At 32.9% G+C, this 20,148-nt stretch overlaps 1 protein-coding gene across 1 annotated transcript in view; it reads right to left on the reverse strand.

Annotated features, from left to right (window-relative positions):
- LOC123534061 (sulfotransferase 1B1-like) overlaps positions 1-11,313 on the reverse strand; it is a 43,202-nt gene extending 31,889 nt beyond the window's left edge. Inside the window, exon 1 of the mRNA XM_045316104.2 lies at positions 11,255-11,313. The gene's annotated coding sequence lies outside the window, so the exon portion shown is untranslated. The remainder of the gene's footprint in view (positions 1-11,254) is intronic.
- Between the last annotated feature and the right edge of the window lie 8,835 nt (positions 11,314-20,148).

A 20,148-nucleotide genomic window follows, 5' to 3' on the forward strand; every position in this document is an offset into this window, starting at 1 on the left:
CACAGTGTTCTTCGTATTGATATTTTGATATGTACAATGGATAAATTCCTGTAGGTTTTTCATAACCAAATATATTAAATGATATTTCATTTAAAACTTCTATTTTAGGTATCTGATTTAATGTAACAGGAAACTTTATTCCAGTATAATCAAGATCGTTTATATGATTTTTATATTTTGAAACTCTATGAGGGTTTTCTTTAACAGGAAATTTATAAGCTAAATGGCACCATCTAAAACATTCATTATCATCGTTCTTTATATTTATTAATCCTTTCATTGAATTTTGTAATGGTTTTGGTAATTCTAAATAACTTGAAGCAGCCAATGGACTATACTTATATCTATTTATATAATGAGCATCAACTGACTCTATTCTCCAGCCGCTTCCTTCAGAAATCCAATTACCAATTCTATTTATTATTTCATCAAAAGCTTGTCGTAAAGTTTTTTTTATTTCATTTGTGTTAATAATTTCTAAAGCCTTTGATTGAAAATAAGCTGATTTATATATTGTATCTGTTGCACTCATTTTTACAAAAGTTAATTTTAAAACAATATTTATTTTTATACCTTTTAAAGTTTTAAGTTCAGATTTAAGTATTTCATAAGAGTCGTTTATAGTTAAATATAATTGATTCTTTGGATCTTGTCTATATTCAATCTTAATTTCAAATTTCTTAATATATTGATTTTTTGATCTCTCAATTTCCATCTATATATTATATTTAGAAAAAAAATCTCTAAGGAAAAAAGGATTAAAAAAATAATAAAATAAATAAAGTTTAAGAAGAACTAAAATATTTAAATTTATATCTTTTTCCGCTGGTTTTTGATATTCCACTTTTAACTTGGTTTTTTCCTTTGCAGCACATTGTTATTAACCCTGAATTAATATTAAGGTCTTTGGATGCTGCATAAGTGCTTTTATATGTTTTTTCTTCATTAGTGTCACAATCGGTTGCAATAACTTTTTTAGGATTGTTCCGAATATTATTTGGTCTGGGACAATCACATAATCTTTCAGCATTTTCTTCTTCAGTTAATAGACAATCACAGTCCCATTCAAATAAATTATTTTTTAAAGATAAGGATCTATAACATTTTGTAATTTATTAATGACGTGGTTTTTATATTCATCGCTAACTATTTGATCAAGTTTTGATTTAATAACATTTCTTCTTTTAAGAACTTTCTTATATGAATTTTTGTCTGGATTCATTATTTCTCCTAAAGTGCTAGATAATTTTGGTATAATCATTCTATCTACCTTTCTATTAACCATCTATATATAATATACTTATAGAAAAAAAATCTTTAAAAACGCACCTAAAGAAATTATATTGATTTGAGAAATTTGTTTATATTATCTATGTCTTTTGAATAAGATTTTAAAGTCATTTTTTCTAAATTGTTATCAACTGTTAAAATTTTAATACCTTCTTGAGACATTCTGCTTAACCATTCTTCGTGTAATTTGTGTAGTTTTTCTAAATAATCTAAACCAACTTTGTTTTCTTCCGTTCTGTGTCTTTTTTGAAGTCTTTTAAAACATATTTCTGGATCGGTTTTAACATAAATAAATCCATCAATTGGGTTTTTTCCGTATGGTTTTATAATATGATCAGTTAAGAAAAGATTGTATACTGCCCACTCGGGGTCATTTATAACACCGTTGTCGTGATGTTGTTTTGTAAAAACGTTACTGTTAGTTAAATAACAACGTTCAAGGACAGAAACACCATCAAACTGTTTAGCAGAAGATAAAATTTTTATATGACTGTTTAAAGTTGTTAGCTGAAAAGGAAATAAATATTTGGAAGGTTCTTGAGCAGCAAGTTCAAAAAGATTATATGAATTATAACTTGCGAAGCTGGAACCTTCGGTTGCACGTGGATCCATAACATTTTGCCATTCGTGAATTGGTTCTGGAATTATATTAAAATTAGGATTATATTCTTTAATAATATCTAAAAACGTACTTTTTCCTGATGCAATATTACCTTCAACTGATATAATTTATATATAAAATACTTACAGAAAAAATCTTTGATAAATCTTTAATAAATCTTTAATAATCTTTAATAATCTGCAATACAACTCTTCTTCTTTTTTGCTTTTATATCCGTTAAGTTTAAATTCCTTCATATGCATTTCAAGAGGTGTTGAATAATTTTTTTCTTTCTGCATTTCTAAAAGTATTGTAAAAATATCCTGAATAACCTTATTTGGATCTTCTTTATTTACTTTTCCAATCCGTGCTTTTGTTATAAGTTGTTTTATTTTGTGATGATGTGTTTTTAAAATAAATTTCTTGTCGTCAAGTTTTAGTCTGTTAGTAAATATGGTAATTACTGATGGAACAGCACCAGCAACTGCTACAAATACAGGAATAGCTGGAACAAGTGCTAATGCAGCTGAGCAACCAAAAATACCTGCTGTAATATATAATCCGGTACTTACTCTCCCACAAAATTTATAACTTTTTCTGTAAGCAGCAGCTAGTTTAGTTAAGTGAATAATTAATTGATCTATTGTTTCTATTCCATTATTAGAAATCAGATTTTTATTACTCATTTATATAATTAAACTTTTTATTTTCTAAATTAAATTTGTTCAAGATCGCTAAACGGAACCCAACTATTAAATTTTTCGCTATAACCCTTCCATTTTACTAAAGCTTGTTTTTTCTTATAGTCTCGTCTAATAACTTTTTCAATTCTAAAAACTTCTTGTGTAGTAGGTAAAAGTTCTTGTCCGTAAAATGAACCTTGAACTATTTCATTATTTAAATCTTTAATAGAGTATGTTCTGGGATTTGTATTATTAATTTTATAAATTATAAATATTTCCTCTGTCCAGTTTGGTGTATATCCTTTTTCGAAATGTCTTTAAAGTTTGCTTAAGCGAACTCGATCACCAATTTTAAATTTTGCTTTGCTCTTTGGTGTCTTTAAATTACCATATAAGTTAAAGTAAACAATACCTTTATTTAAGTTTTTACTAGCTTCGGTTGGTGACATTTTTATACTAGAATGTTTTGTTTTGTTATATTTATCAACCATATCCTGCAAATTATCTAAATAAGTATAAGTATTATTTGCTGTAAAATGTTTCCACATTATTCTTTTTAAAGTTCTATTGAATCTTTCAATTACTACAGCTTTGCCTTCATTAAATGTATGATACATATTAATCTTATTTTTATTCAAAAATGATTCAAACTTTTTATCATAAAATTCTTTTCCTTCATCCACCTATAAATTTGTTGTAATCCTTGCAGTCTTCGGGGACTTTCGTCCCTGAATTCTATCTTCAGAAATTATTTTTTCAAATGCTTCAGTAACAGATTCTCCAGTTTTATTCTTTAATGAAATAACCCAAGCATATTTACTAAATATATTAATAACGGTTAACAAGTACTTTGCTCCTTTATTATATTTTGAAAAGGTTTGCATATCAACTAAATCAGCAGACCATGTGTCGTCAATATCATTAACTATCACTCTTCGTTTCCTAAATTTTCTTTTAATTGGTTTGTGTAATTCTTCTGCTAATTCATCGCTCCAATTTATTTCGGGGGTAGTAAAAGTTTGCTCTACCCCCTTTTCCCGTTTTTTGACTTTTGTCCGAGACCAGGTTTGTATTTCGTTTTGATAGCTGGTTTTACAACTAAATGTTTTGCAATCTTTTCTCCAAATGTTTTTGATTTAGTTTTGTTTAAGTTGGAAAGCATTTTTTTGTCGCATGTACCCTTTTTTACACCGCTGTCATAGCAAAAGTCATGGTCCATACATACTGCGTCTAGTTCGTTAATAGGGGGTCCGTTATCTAAAGGATTTCCTGGTCCACAATAGTTATATCCTGGAAGTGTTAAACCTTTTTTAGGTAATAAAGGTAACATTGCTTTGTGAATATCTAAATTACCTCCTGTACTTTTAACAAATTTTGATTTCATTTTTCCACAAGATGCACAGGTAGTCATTATCATTTTTCTCCCGTTTTTTGCTGTAACATAATGGGGATTTATATTATCAGTAAATTTTCTTTCTTTCAAACAATATATTTTATTTTGTAAACTCATCTATATCATATGTATTTAAAACTTCTTAGTTGGTTTAAAACTTGTGGATTTTAAATTGTCCGGTATTGACCAGTCCTGACCAATGATCATAGGTCAAGTGAGGTTATACTGTTTTCGCACAAACAAGTCTATAACTACTCCTACTGTCCTCAAAATCAATAGGGCTCATATCTATTGGTCATGACAAAAATGCCTATTAAATTAGATAATCCTAGGCCGAATGAGTTACTATTTAGAATTTGTTTTATTGTTTTGGGTCACTGTGACCTTGTCCTTTCCATGAAAAAAGGTTTTTGCTAAACACATTAATCAGACGACATATTCATCATGTAGCAATTTTAAAGAAATTGCATGACAGCAACCATGAATTGGCTTCAAATATAGTATTTCACATTTTTAGATTGTATAAAGAATAGCAAAACCTATTAGTGCAACTGGTCATACCCAAACTCAATTTCAAGTTTGAAGATCCTGCGCCAAAGCAATCTTAAGTCATTTCATGGAATCTGTTTTATTTTTCAAGTTATAGCCGAAAAAAGGTTTGTGTAAACTTGACATTAGATCTGCTTATTTCAAAATCAATAGGGGTCTCCTGCTGGTCATGACAAACCTCCCTATTAAGTTTCGTGATCAAACACATTCTGCCAAATAACTTTGTTAACTGCTTGTATGATATAAGAATAATGACAAACAATGATTTTTCTTTGTATGCTCTTAATGGTATTTTGGTATGTTAAAAAGCATTCCGCCATGACATGTGGCTTTTTTTTCTATTTGCGTTTTGTCAAAACAATTGATCGCAAATAATCATAATGGAATCATTTTACTTAGACTGTTCACATTATATAATCTGTGAGAAACTGGCTGCTGTTGACTGTGGCTTACTTTAACATGTGTGTGTGTGTGTGTGTGTGTGCGTGTGCGTGTGCGTGCGCGTGCGTGTGCGTGCGCGTTTGCGTGTTCGTTTGTGTGTGCGTGTTATATCAGGGCGATCAAACTAAAACCATCATAACCATTTTCTTTAAAACAAACACAAGCAGTCGAAAGTTTATCTCGATCGCGGGAAATCTTGTTTAGAGCGCTCGGCATATTATCACGAGCACACGACATCTTATCTCGAGCGCACGACATATTATATCTAGCGCTCTAGATAATTCATTCTAGAAAAATGTAGTGTGTGTCCTAACACGCCACCATATAGAAATCCATGTAACGTATTTTAACTTGAAAAGGCTTCGCTGATTTTTGAGGACCCATGTTAATCTAACGCTTTAAAACTTAAGAATTGACTAAGTATTACTTAAATTATATTTGTTATCTCCCGCTGAAGGCGGCGGGATATAGTTTTGGCGTTGTCCGTCCTGAGCCATATCGAAGAAGTGGTTAAGAATATTTTAATAAAACTTTATATACATGTTCACCACTATACGGAAATGCTGTCCGTCGGAGTTTCAGTCGGAGTGCCCAAATAACAACAGAGTTACGGCACTTAAAAGTTTCTAGTATTAACTATATAGGTTACTATTTTTATTAAATATGGCAATTTCTGCTTCATAACTTGTGACATATTTGATCTAGAAACTATGAACCTTAAATTGATTTAAGATCACCATAATATGGTAGTGCACACAAAATTTCGTCAGGATCTCTTAAATTAGTAACTTCAGAGTTATTCCCCTTTAATATTGTTTACAACTCCACTTATTTGTTCATAACAATCTAACCAACTGGTAGAATTTAATTAAAGTTCTTTCATTTTCTTCCATGAACATTTATTATCACTATGTGAAGTTGAGTACCCACATCCTGTCATCCAACCTCCCTTGGCACCCCATCAACCGCCCCACCCCCAACCCGACATTTTTTTTTTTTGGTTTTTCCTTTTCCTTTTTTTAAACATTAAACCTTCCATAAACATTTTATCAACATGGAAAGTTGTAAACAACTAGCTTCTCAACCCAGTCATCCCCACCCCAATCAACAGGTTTTGTTTATATTTTTCCACCAATACTTATTTTTAACATGTAATGTTTTAACCCTTACCCGGTCACTCCATCCCTCTCCCTCCCCTCCCCCTCCCTTCATAAAAAATAAGTTTCAAAACTTCCATAAATATTAATCAACATATGAAGTTGTAAACCCCATCCTCATCACGCCCGTCATCACCCAAGTTCCAGGTTTCTTACTTGATTGTGCTCTCTGAAGGACATCTGTTCTTTTCACTTCAAATAAAATGAAACTATTTAACGTCAGCCGTGCGACATTTAATATTGGTTGCGACATTTAGAGTTGTTGCGACATTTGACAGTGCCACATAGTTTTTGAAAGAGCGATAAGTGTCAGAAAATTAAAAGTAGCAAACACACTGAAACGTGACGTAATTATCGAGTAAATTGTAGCGCCATGTGTGGTATAAATCATGTGTAGCACAGCAATTTAGCTTAATTAAAAAGTCAAAACGCCGCTCTTTCGCGGTCATGTATTAATCAATCCAAACTATTAAAAAGAAATTGCGGTCTGCGGTTCAAATGTACGGTCAAAACACAACTGTTATTTTAGGCCTCAGGGGTCCCTACACGTGGAAGGTACACTCCTGCGAAGTTTAGTTACACTCTTTGCAAATAAGCGTCACTTGAACAAAGAAGAAACAACAAAAGCCTAAGTAATGAATCAGGAGTAAAAGAATACGTGCCCTGATTTTGTGTAACGGACATTTTCTTTCTAACTATGTGTAAATGATAATTGGTATTTAAGTTTCAAACGAGTAGTTATAAAATGTGGTAATTTGGTTTTTTAAAAGTATTATATATTTTACTACATACCAATGTGCTTGAAATAATTCCGTTAAAGCAAAATTCAATATAAATACAACTGGAAATTAGAATGAATACACTATGAACGACTGTTTAAAAACACACCGAATGTTTATACGCAGATACTACATTCAAAACATATCACATTACAACAAGGTCGGTTAAAATGGGCACGACTTAATGCATAGTTTGTGTATTATATAATATCTAAACTTAAAGTGAGGTTAAGATCTTTTCTTTGTAATTTTACACAAACCGTTCCGCTCTGTATCAATTTATTACATGTTCAAAGATTAGATTTCTAAAGATGATATACATTCAACACTTGACATATTGGCAGTGGGCATATATTACAAAAAAATGATTCTTTCACTAAGTTTGCTATTCTGTAACCAGTAAGCTATCACTTTGTGATCTTGATTATAACAGATATGTTTAAATATGAGATTGCAGCTTGTTATCGGATTAATCCGTGCAGTCTGGTCAGGATCCATGCTGTTCAATTTCAAAACCTATTGCAATTAGAGAAACCGTTAGCGGACAACATGCATCCTGAACAGACTGCGCAGGCTGGTCTGGATCCATGCTGGTCGCAAACGCACTATGGTGGTTTTCTCATGGTGCGGCTCATTTCCTCATTGCATCTTTTTTACGAAAATACTACTTCTCTGTCACTAATGTAGAGGACTTCAGATGAGTATAGTTTAAGTACTATAATTGAAAAAGAAAATACACGAATTCAAATACTATATTATCACATTTACAACCAAATTACAATAAACCCTAAACTTTTGTCTTTTATAGTATGGTTTTTAAATAAAACTGCAAACTCGGCACGAACAAAGCATGGACAACTATAAATACGTACATCATAAGGCCAAGTTAAATTTTACTTTTTGTAACGGTACTTCAAATCATTCATAAATATGACAAAGCGAGATGTGTTCGAAACATTCCTAAGACTCGCACCGACTCATTTTTTTAACTTTAAATTGCAATAAATATTTACATGCAATCTAATTTAAACTCCATTTGACTTGGTATTTTTATTTTTCACAGAGACACAAATCACTGAATTGTCTTTGCCTCAAAGTGGAAAATATTAAAGACATTGTATTATATCACCACAATCTTGATTTTTTCGTGTGGACCGTGTTTTGAGTCAGAGAAAAGCCGCAAACTATCTATGATGTAGAGACCGTACGATAGCTCTTCGCATTCTTCGATTTTTTTTTTAAAAAAAGGTGGTTTTTACAAGAGCACCGGTTACGATTAAAAATGTAAACAACGGACTCTGTCTATAAATTATTTGAATGAATGAATGATCGTCTATCTTAGTCATAATACTGATTGACAGTGAATGCTAATGACTCCATATGTTGCAGAAAGGTACTTAGTTTGTAACTGTAATTTCCTATCAATTGATATACTCTCGAAACTGGTAAAGTAATTGCTAATATTTGGACAAAGCCCACTGTCTTTGCCATTCGCCAGCTGCTAAAAAGGCAAATATATAAGATTCAGTGTAAGTTATATTTCACTGGTACAACCAGTTAGTAAGTTCATACTCAAAAAACACGGCAGAGAAATTTGAGCAGTTTTTACCGATTAAAACGTTTGCAGCATTAGATTATAATTTTTCTTTACACGAAAATTGCTGTTAGGTAACAAAGCGAATACGCCGATAATCCGGAGTAGGCCGATTATGTGTTATTCTCACAAAACTGTTCCAGTTCACGTAATGTAATCGGTGCACTTAAACTGACTAGCTATAGCTACTGCTGTTATAGGGAAGTGGTAGAGTGTCTGCCTTATGTGTGAGAGGTCCTGGGTTCGAGTCCCAGTTAGAGCCAAACAATTTTCATTCTGCTACAGCATCTTTTTGCTGTTAAAGGACTGTTCCAGTTGTTTTATATTTTTTAGCACACAGTATCCTGGATCATTATTTTGAAATCCAGATCACAGTTGAATGTTAAATCAAATGCACCCAAGTAGAAAATATTCGCTATATTATGTCCCTTTGATGTTTCTGCTCTTCAGGTCCAAGAAGAGTTACATTTCCTTGATCACAAAATTGTCTTTTACATGAAAATATTAAATGCTCGTAACTCTACGCTTCTGGTTAAAATATTGTTAATATATCTATTTTTGAGAAACATATGTACATTTGTCTTCATTTCAAAGCTTTTTAACTTCATACCTATGATTTGAAAAACTTAGGTACATGTACCTTTAGCCTGCTGGTGGCAACTGATCTTGGTCTGCACTGGTCGCAAATGCAGTTTGCGACCAGTGTAGACCAAGATCAGTCTGCACCGTTAGCTATTCAGTCAGTAAATGTTCATTGAACACCCCTTCGAATAATAAATGGTATTGCCCAAAATTTAGCAGGGTAAAGGTTAGTGAACGATTTATTTTAATTTAACAGTTTATTTTACTCACTTTAGGGTCAGCGCCACCTTGGCATACACCTGAATCATACAATTATTTCAACTTATGTTTTTTTCGTACATTTAGCCACATACTTAATTTGCTTATTTTGACAGCAAGCTCGTCCCATTTTTTGAAATTTCGAAAGAAGTCACTTTGTTTGTACAAGGCTAACTAAGAGTGTCCGTGTTTTTACAATGACCAAGTAAGGATACAAACAATATATATACAGAGTATTGTATAATGATTAAGTCTGATTATGTTAGACCGCAAGTTGTTTAAACAAGTGTGTGTTGTTACAAGGATCCAGTAAGTATCCAGAGATATAGACGTATTTACACAGGGACCATTTCAGTGCATCCATTTTATATATTTCTCATATTGGTTTACAGCCAATTATCATTCCCGCAGAGGGCTTATAACACTTATTTTCTCTTGAATTATGGTCCTTAAATTTGTAAATAATCATTTTATTATGATTGGTTTAAGATATGGTGTCTACATTCATTAATAAAAAAAAACTTACTGATGGATAAAAAATCACAATATATATATATTTCAACTGTATCGAGTGTTGTAACATTCGTACCTTTTCTGTAACGTCCGTCCCTCAGTTTTCCAGAAGAAGCTCATACAAAACAAAGCATCAAAGTTTGCACGGTTTTATTGCTATAAGTGGTAAAATTGACCTGATACCAACTTAATTTCATTATGAAGTGTTCATGGCCTGTAATTATGTCACACTTCCTTGAGAAGCTTTCATATATGATAGTCTGGTGTAATGTAAATTAAAAAACGTAATGACATATACCTTAGAGACGATACATTCCAAAAGAGAATCCTTTCTAAGTCAAATTTACACGAAACAACTTATTACCTGCCAAATGTGTACTCCACAAACGCTTGTCAAAATTAAATAAGATAGTTTGAAAGAGTACAAAACATGCATTGATATTTAAGATGTTTACGTTATGCGTGAGCTCATTTTCATAATACAATAATGGTAGACAATTCATAATCTGGGGAGAACTGGGCCAATTCGTTTCACACAACACGGGATACGCCGGTCACGTGAGCGGCAAGACTTTTTTTCCCGGTTTTAGAATAAACGAACACTCCAACGAACGCCGGCCACGTGAGCTGCAAAGTAAAAAGTAACACTTTTTAATTTGTTAAGATTTTCTGTTGTGACCTGTTCAAAATAAGTCAGTAAATTTTTCTTGTATATATTTGTCTGTATAGGTGTTAGCCACAAACTTCCAAATGTTTATCCGAATTTATATCACGAAAATATATAATTTGCCTCTTAGCCTATCTCGCAAGACCGTCGCACAGCGGTGTACGCCGGGTAGACGAGGAAATAACGTTTGCAATCGGCGGAACGGCATACGCCGCAAATCTGAAATGAATCGGCCCATAAACAGTTCACAACACCCTTCAATGAATAAAAGCCGAACTCAGTGTGCCCATACCATGTGACTTTGAAGTCATTTTTTCCGTACCACAGCAAGCTAAATTGGCAACAATTTCGTCGATTCAAATCAAATTAAAGTACGTTCTTTATTTTTTTATCAAATATGAACAAACAAAGCACAGGCAAAGGCAAAAATTGAGAAGTACACACATAAAAAATTAATTTACGAACAGATAAACAGTTTTGGCCTGAAAATGGGAAAACTGTTAAAAATAAAATAGCATAGTAAAACGGCAAGCAAATGCCCTTCTTGACATAGAAACCACAGACACTTGGGGGTCAGCACCCCTCCCCATCCCAATCCGCCCCTGCCAACCTTAAGCCAATATATTTTCGCCTTTTAAAACAAACTGAGCACATGTCTTGATCTTACAACAACTTCTGTTACCATTTCAACATGTTTAAAAAAACTCCCATATACTATCAATGCTCAGAAAACTAAAGATAACTTACTTCGCAATGTAAACACGATTTCCTTGTCCAAGAAATCCGATATGGTTCCATATCTTGCATTGCGCAGCCTATTACCCTGGTTGAGCCGGCACACAGACGACATAATATTTAAACGACTGCTTATCGGAATCATCGTTTCCGTGAGCCAAATTCAAATTCTTATATCTATTGTAATCGGGGAGAAATGTGGAAAACAGCGCAGTGTGCATCTTGGTAATAATTCTTTACACAGTTTATTAAGTATTTACCAATAATATTATATTTCACACTTGTGCATCTCATCATATTTTAAATAAACAATGAATTATTATTGTGCTTTTTTTCTATTTCGTACCCAATTTATTCGACCCACGCTATTTACGTTACAATTGAAAATATTTGCAAAAGTATTCTAGATACAAGATTTTATCCATATAAATTTCTGTTTATTATCCCAGTACTTGTATCATTATAGAATAATCTTGGAAAACATCACTATAGTCACTCTAGTTAAATGTGTCCCTTTGAATCATTTTTGCCAGCATTGCAAAATAAAATGTACATATTCATTTGAAGGTTACAAGAGCGGTATGAAAACGCAGACTCTTCTGAAATCCATATCTGATATCTTTAAAAGATACCAAGAGGAAGGAGGTTCTCTCAAAAGCCTTTCAGTTGGAAAATTTGTGAATCGTGTTTTTCTGCAGGCAAAGTCCACCCGACGATTCAACTCTGCTACATCAAAAGAGGAAACTGTATATTTAGGTCTTTCAGAAAAAAATCTGCATCTCTTCACAATTAGCCGAAAATTTCAGTGATATAAAGAAATGGATCCCGTCGCCTTTTTTCGTAAATTTTGAAAATGAGCAAGAAGTCCATATTTCAATGATTACTGATACTTTAATTAATGATAATCCAATCATTAAAAATGTAGTTTTCAAAGTCAGTAATACATGGGAGTTATTAATTGGTCAAACGGTGATAGATCTTGATGAATGCAATATTGATAAATCATTCATTCTTACAAGAGAATGCATTCAAAATATTTGTAGTTTAACATACAAGATAAGGTTGTGTAACGGCAAACAGAAAGAAAATATTGACAATTTAAATTTGAAAAGCTATATCACAGAGTATCTAGGTACAGAAAAAAACAGCAATATGCAGAAGTTTTAAGTGTAATCGGGCTTTGTTATTCCTCTATATTGGAGATTCTTGTCTCTTTTGCTCTAAATTCAGAAAATGCTACCCACCCTTAACTTCAAATACGTCCAAAATGGTAAAATACCAAAGTGATACACCTCTTCAATCTGTTTCAAGTAATTTTATATCAAATACTGATAACGAAAGTACAGATACCTCTGACAATCTTGTCCTGAAAAAGAGTTATGATGAAGATATGAAAAAAAAAATACTCGAAGAGGTCCTTCCACAAGGAAGTGGGGAAATGTTAGATTTACTAGTTGATCAAAAGAAAAACTTGACAAGAAACTCTTATGGTAGACACTGGGACAAGAAGACTATTAGTCTTTGTTTATCTCTTTGGTGTAGAAGCAAAGAAAACTATGCTATCCTTAAGGATAGAAAAGTAATAATTCTTCCATCAATTGATAACCTGCGTCTTTATAAAGGTTCTGTAGACCAGAAAGCAGGTTTTGATAAAGATGTTTTGAAGTGGATGGCTGATTCTGCTAAGGAGTATAAGTCTGAAGATGGTATGTGTGGTAGCATAGCAATTGATGGAATGAGCATACAAGAAGACCTTTGTATGATACATAGCAATGGGAAGGTAAGGTTATAGGTTTTGTTGATATTGGAGAGGAGGCCGACTCTTTTGAAAAGATTTGCTTCGGTAAATCTGAGAAAAAAAAATAACAACTCACGTTTTGCAGTTTTTATATATTAGGCAGAATGGTTTCTGTTTCCCATTTGCCTGTTTTCCCGTTACACAAACCAAAGCAGGAAATCTCCACTTTCTTTTTTGGAAAGCTGTACAATATCTAAAAAAACTATGGTTTTAAAGTTTGCTTTGTCCCTATGGATGGTGCACAAACAAACAGAGACTTCATGAGAATGTTATTCAACGAATTTTCTCCTGAAGCTTAAAATTTTTCTGTAAAAAATATCTGGGAACACTGGATCAATGCTTTCAAGTGGGGTAGAGACACTTACAGTTTTCCAATATATCATATGCTTACTAATGAGCACATTTTTTAACTCGAGTCAAACATGCGAAACAAATTGGCAGAAGATGTAATGGACAAAGAAGAAATCATTTGAAACCTTCCTTGGCGATACTGGAGACATTCTTGATGACACTACAGATTTATTACGGGCTACTAGCACTATAGTTTCCGTTTTTAGGGATAAAAGACGAATTGGGGATATCAAGGACATTCGCCTTGAGCAACTGCAAGGTGCATTAACATGGTTTGGGGATTAGAAAAAATTTGTCATGCACAGGGATGATATTCCATCCGCGAAAAAAAGACAAGCTGTTGATTTCTTATCAAACTAGAGAAGACATTCGCTTGTGCCTACCTGGATTTATAACACTTTGCAAGTTTACGTTAACACGAAATAGGAGCTCACTAGTGCCTGCTCGGATAAAAAGCGATGTAATTGAAAATATATTTTGTCAGCAAAGAGGAATTATAAATGGGAACAACACCAGTCCTACTTTTTATCATTACGTAAAAAATATCAATTCTGTTATAATCGGTCAAAATGCTATATCAAAATCGTAGTGGTTCAGGCCAATTTAAACCCGTGGATATTTTAAGTTCTAAAACGTATGGAAAAAACAAATCCGCAGCGTCAACAAGGAATCCTCTGAAAACTCTTACTATCTAAATGAAAGATTCTCTCTTTTTTTGGCAGACTGAACAATGCGCGTGTAGACTGGCCGTACCGCATGTTCTTTCTGTAAATTTATATATAACATAATTTACGGGAGATAATCAATTGTCTTGCTTTGCAATACTTTTAATGTTTTATCATTATTAAAGGAAGTTTGTAAATAAAACTGATTCGATTATTTTTTTCTATGCCACACATGCATACCGTCTTCTGAAGTTACAAGTACTTAATGCATTAAAAATAAATTAAGGTGGTTTTGCATGTTTAGACTATTTATTCCATGAATGAAGCTTTTGATTTAGCCCTCAATTTTAAAATGTTAAGGATGTACTTTTAAGGAAATTCGGGTAATGGAAGTCTGGACTTTAAACAGGTTTTCGCAGTAGCAGTCCCACTGTTGTAAACATGAAGGTCTTGTACCACATGATTCATTCAGAGTGACTTGGCCTATCTGTGTTTTTCTCCGATATAACTATTGCTAATACAAATGATTTCACGCATTAACATTTTCAAAAGATCTAATCGTTAGTTTTAAGCGTACATGTTGTCATACATTTGTGGCACAATTTACGTTTCCATATCGAGGCTGTATTATCCTGTTCCGTTTAATTACGTATTAACGCAATGTATTCATCACAACTGTTACTCCATATACAATTTTTCTTCTTATGTTGACCTTTAAATAAGGTTTAAAGATATCCAATGACTATATTTCATATTTAGACATTTACTACAAATAAAGAAAATGCACATGAAGTATAATTTTACTGTGCTAAATATATGTTTTTAGTGGTAGTAAACATTTATACTGTGTTCAGCCATACACATACAGTGTGTACTACTTTTGACCGAATGCGTAACTGTTAATACACATAAACATGTTCATTTCAGATTTATATAAACTATACTATAAGTATTTGTTCATGTTTTCAAATATGAAATTTGGGTCTAGTATACCTGCCGAGGTTTTTTCTTACATATAGATATGGTAGTGGAAACATTTCTCATCAGATTGGATCACTCGAGTTGCATTAGTTATATTATCAGTGCAGTACGACAATGTGTTGCAGCAATACCTGCACTGCACGTAACAGAAACGAATTGCTAATTGCTAATTTCTAAAAGAAGGGGGTCATTAGAAAGCATTCAGATAAAAAAAATATTGAAAACACAGATTCTGACAAATATCTTGCGAACATATAATCAAAATTGTGATTTTTCAGATAGACTCTCATTATGAAGTTTTGTGTTAGGTCCAAATTCATCAAATCAAACTAGAAAAATAAAATCACGACCCTATCTTTTTTGTTTCCCAATTTTTCTAAGTATATTCTGAAGTTTTCAAAACCCATACTTTAATGAAAATCTACATTGAACAAAAATTGATCTGAACGAGCAGAATTACCTAAATATGTCTATAGATTTTGCTACCTTAAAATGTCTATAGATTTTGTTTGATGTAAGTCGATACAGCTAAAGTAACTGCACTACACCTCTCCAAAACCTGTTTTACTATTTAATGGAAAACTACTATAAAGGTAGACTGTACGTGTGTTTAATTTGTTTCAGTACGATTCAGCACCAAAAGAACCAATGCATTTAAGTTATCAATGTGGGCACGCATTTCCAAATAGAACTTGACCTCCCGTGGAAAAGTACACGGAGGGATACTTCCGTTCACGTGTTGTGTCAAAGACTATTCAACTAGGTGACTCCTACATAAGCAAGTGCAGCTTTCTGTAGTTGTCAGCCAATTCAAAAAATACTGTGAATATGCACCTTTTTCTCACAACACTTTCGCTATCTGTTTGCTTACAATTTCATGTGTCATGGGTTTCATACCTTATTAGATGGAAATGAGTAATATCTTTAGATTACTAATATAATTACATGCCTATTAAACTTTTGTAACAATTTTTTTGTTTAGTCATATTTGGTTGCTACCAGGATATAGATGGGAATTCCTATAAGCTCCAGTTTTATTCTAGCTTGCCCGACCGAGCCGAACGAGTAACTACGGAAACTGAACCTGAAAAGATCGAAATCACTTCTTCTATTTCAATACGTCTAAATGTACTTTAAAGGTTACAAATAAAGTCTGAATGATAAAATGAAAAGTGTTCTTTGCGCGTCAATAGTTAGATATCCTCTTATAAGTAAATGGTGCTTTTGCGTGTTTTTAAAAGACAAAAGAATATCTCTGTGCGGAAATTAAAATCTATGATCTTTTGTATGCAGTCACGCTCGCACACACTCCTTTCCACACACACATATTTTGATATTTAAGTATTTAATCCATAAGTGTAGCGTACATGGAAACATAACAAACCACGTCTGCTTTACTTGTGGAAAGGAGTTTATAACAAGAGACATGCAGCATGAGAAAAGGGAACCTGGAAAGCAATTATTATCAGTGTATGTGACATTTGTGGCCCCGGCTGATTAGAGCGTTACTCAGAGAAGAGGAAGCATGTGTGCAGACAGTTTGGCGAAAAAATACGGTTTTCAGTCAAAGAAGAAACACTAATACATAAAAACCTGACAACAAAGATGCTTGCAATACATAAATTATTGGCATATTTAAGCTGTATCTTTTAAAAATAATTTTGAAAGAAACTAATGGTAAAAGTCGGGATGACAGAATAGATTAACAAGAATGAAGAATACAAAAAATGTAAAATTGAAAAAAAATATATTTACACATAATTATATTACCAATTAACGTAAACATGGTAAAAGGGACTATTTTAGTATTGACCTGCACATTTTAAGAATTCCAGCATTGCGACCAAGTTCTTTAAATGAGCAGGACAATTTTGTTACGGTCCATTTCTCATACTAAGCGTTATCAAGTATTTGCAGAATGATACAAAGTATTAAAGCCCAGCAAGCAAGACATGTCGCACCCAAGCCGAGAAACACGACGACTCAACAAAATTGTAGCATGAAATAAATGAAAAATTGTTATTTTGACAGAATCTTTGAAAACAGGTTACTGTTAATGTGAAAGACAATCGCAGTTTAATCGGGTTCCTTTATGTCTCTGCCAATCCTGTATGCTGGCAACATATTGCTTTCGATACTCAAGGCGTTCTTCTATCTCACACACAACGCGCCTCTGGCTAATAGTATATCGTTTATGTCAGTCTTTGACATATGCCTTCACACGAAGACGTCTTGGGTTGTAAAATTCGTGATCCCTAAACCACATTAGTAGATGTTGTTACAAGACGACCATGTGTACTATTAAGCGCCGCTGTGGAATTTCCTTTTCTACAAGTGATGTCATTTCAGAAAAACGTCACATATGACGTTATTTGTGCACTCCACACCGCCACTATATTGAAATACTGGAAAGGAGCAAAGTTTGCTTGTCATCTGTGTAAAGTGATTTCAACTGTGACATTTTCTTTGAATTACGTCAATTACAAAAATAGGTGAAAATCGCATAGCAGCGCTCTATTTATTCTACCATCTTACAAGAAATAGGACATATTTGACATGTCGCACCCAATTTTGCTAATTCAGTCAGTAGCTTCGGAAAGCCTCGGTCAGAAATGATACATTTTTCTCTGAAATTTGCATTGAAACATATCCATTATATGTGATATGATTTCACTAAGAAATTGAGTAGTCATATTAATGGCCTTTATCCCGAAATAAGGAAGTTACGGAGTTTTTTCGAATCGGTCAATGTCTTCCACTGCACAACTCAACACGACACACTGGCAGCAACTAGGAACTTTTTCTTCAGTTTTTTGTTTTCTTTGTATTGATATGGTAAGAGAATACAATATTAGATTACTTTCATATCCATTTAGATTTGTTTGGGTTGTCTCTGAAAAAATTTTAGGAGGAGCCTCACACTATATATTTTCTCCGACTCGCCTTATAAACTTAAATCTATGAGACTAACCTAGTTATCATTTAGAGCCTATTTCGATATCATTTATCACATGGAAAATTTTAAGTTAAATGGGTATTGCACACACTTGTAGTTTCGGTATACCGCTGGCAATATGCATGCATATCATTGGGTTAGAGCCACAAGTGAATATCTGACTTTTTTTTCAATTTTCACTTTTTTGCTTATTTTACTTTGTCTTGTATCAAATTGTATTATGTCTAAATATTAGAGCCATATTCTAAATATTTTTTTAGATATTTACCAGAACTCAAACTATTTAACGCGTATCTCACAGGATCCTGCGAGCAAGATAGGTTAAATCCAGATAAACAAGTATAGCAGAATTAAGTGTGCAGTTAGTTTATTTTCTTAGTGTGCTAAACTGACGTATTCTACCATGTTTAGTTTTGGCGAGGGAAGATATATGATTTGTTTGCCAATATGCTTAGCCAAACGTGTTTTGCTGCCGTTGATAACCTGTGTCACTGAAATATGTAAGTGTTCTTGCCATACCTGAATATCAGCATTTAAGCTACAAGTTAAACATAATACGGTTGAAAGAAATTAGGACCATACATCTACATCTTCAGTTAATCTACATTGTTGACAGATTTATATCAAAAAAGCGTGAGCCAAACATAGATAAATATATATTTCTCCTGTTTGTTGTAGTTAAACATGAAACACCTTTGTAAACAAGGAACTTTATGGCTATTGTATACTATAGATATCTATGGATATACTATATAATTTAAAGAAAATTGTTCTGATTAAGTTTAAAGTAAATATAACTATATGTAGGTTTCAGAATTTTTCATTTTTACATATTTTTTAGTTTGTTCATAAGATTCATGTGGTTTTCAGTATAATTGCTGTTACCAAGTCAGCTGAATCAAAATGCTAGCAGAAACAACTGATGGAAATCCCATTCGCTTTTTAAACTTAACAAAGTTTACTTTTCTAAAATTCTCATATTTCGTACAACGTATAGCTGCCCGAGTGTATAAACAGTGTTCAGTCAAGGTTTTGCGATAAATTATTTCGGTTCTTATATATCTTTAATTGTAAAATTTATATAAAATATGACAGAACTGTTTATTGGCGCATGTATGGCGCCAAATGGTAGGTCGTCACGCTCCTTTGTTTATACACGCCAGGACAGGAAATGGTAATAGTTACGTCTTGCGGAATAGTTCCATTTAGGACGCAAATGACAGCAAATTATTCTGCACAGCTAGTAACCAACTCCACGTGTGTGTAAATTACTTAAGACAGTTATGCTATGTGGCATTTCGTTTTAAACATGTTTTCAAGTAAAATATTAGTGCTATTTCTCGATGCGTACATGACGCCAAATATTACGTCGACCTGAGGCATAATATCGCCGTTATGATTAAAGCACTGTTAGTATTGTGATAATTTATAGGCATTACTTTCACATTTTTCAAGTCTGTCTACAAAATATAGCCAAAAAATGAAGGAAAATCTGTTTATAAAATGCTCCTGACATCATAACATTACATTCAAAAGTATTCAGGACAAACTTCCGGTCAAAATGGCGACAATGGTTGCGTAAAATGTTTATGAGAGGGAAAATTGGATAATATATTCATTCCAGTGCAAATAATACCATAATTAATATAAAACATTATATAACCATTTGTGGTAATAGGATTTAACATTTTGTAGTGATACGTTTTTGATAAACATTGTCCTATGTGACATTTTCATTGTTATTATTTGATATGTTTTTCTTTACTGTGATATTTTGTTCTTCATTAGTATTGAAATGACATTTTCATTGTTTTGCAAACGCACCAACGGCACAAACAGCAAATAAAGGAACACTGAAATATTTTGTTGTGATGATCGACTGATGAACTGTTCTTATTTTTGAGCTTGAAAATTGTGAATATGACATTTGAACTGGTGAATAATTCGCTCAAATTAAATCACTATCAGAATAGCTGAAAGATCCTGTGCTGGTGGCATTCTTAACGCCTGACCAAGGCCTTGTTCGCAAATAACTTAGTATACGCAGATATCGTAAACCCTGTAGGTCACCGTTGCGATCATGTAAACGTGCATCATACACACAGCACGCCATAGGACAAAACTCATGAAACGTCAGTAAGTTCTGAACAAACTT

This window comes from Mercenaria mercenaria, chromosome 12 (genome assembly GCF_021730395.1).
Source record: "Mercenaria mercenaria strain notata chromosome 12, MADL_Memer_1, whole genome shotgun sequence".
NCBI lineage: Eukaryota > Metazoa > Mollusca > Bivalvia > Venerida > Veneridae > Mercenaria > Mercenaria mercenaria.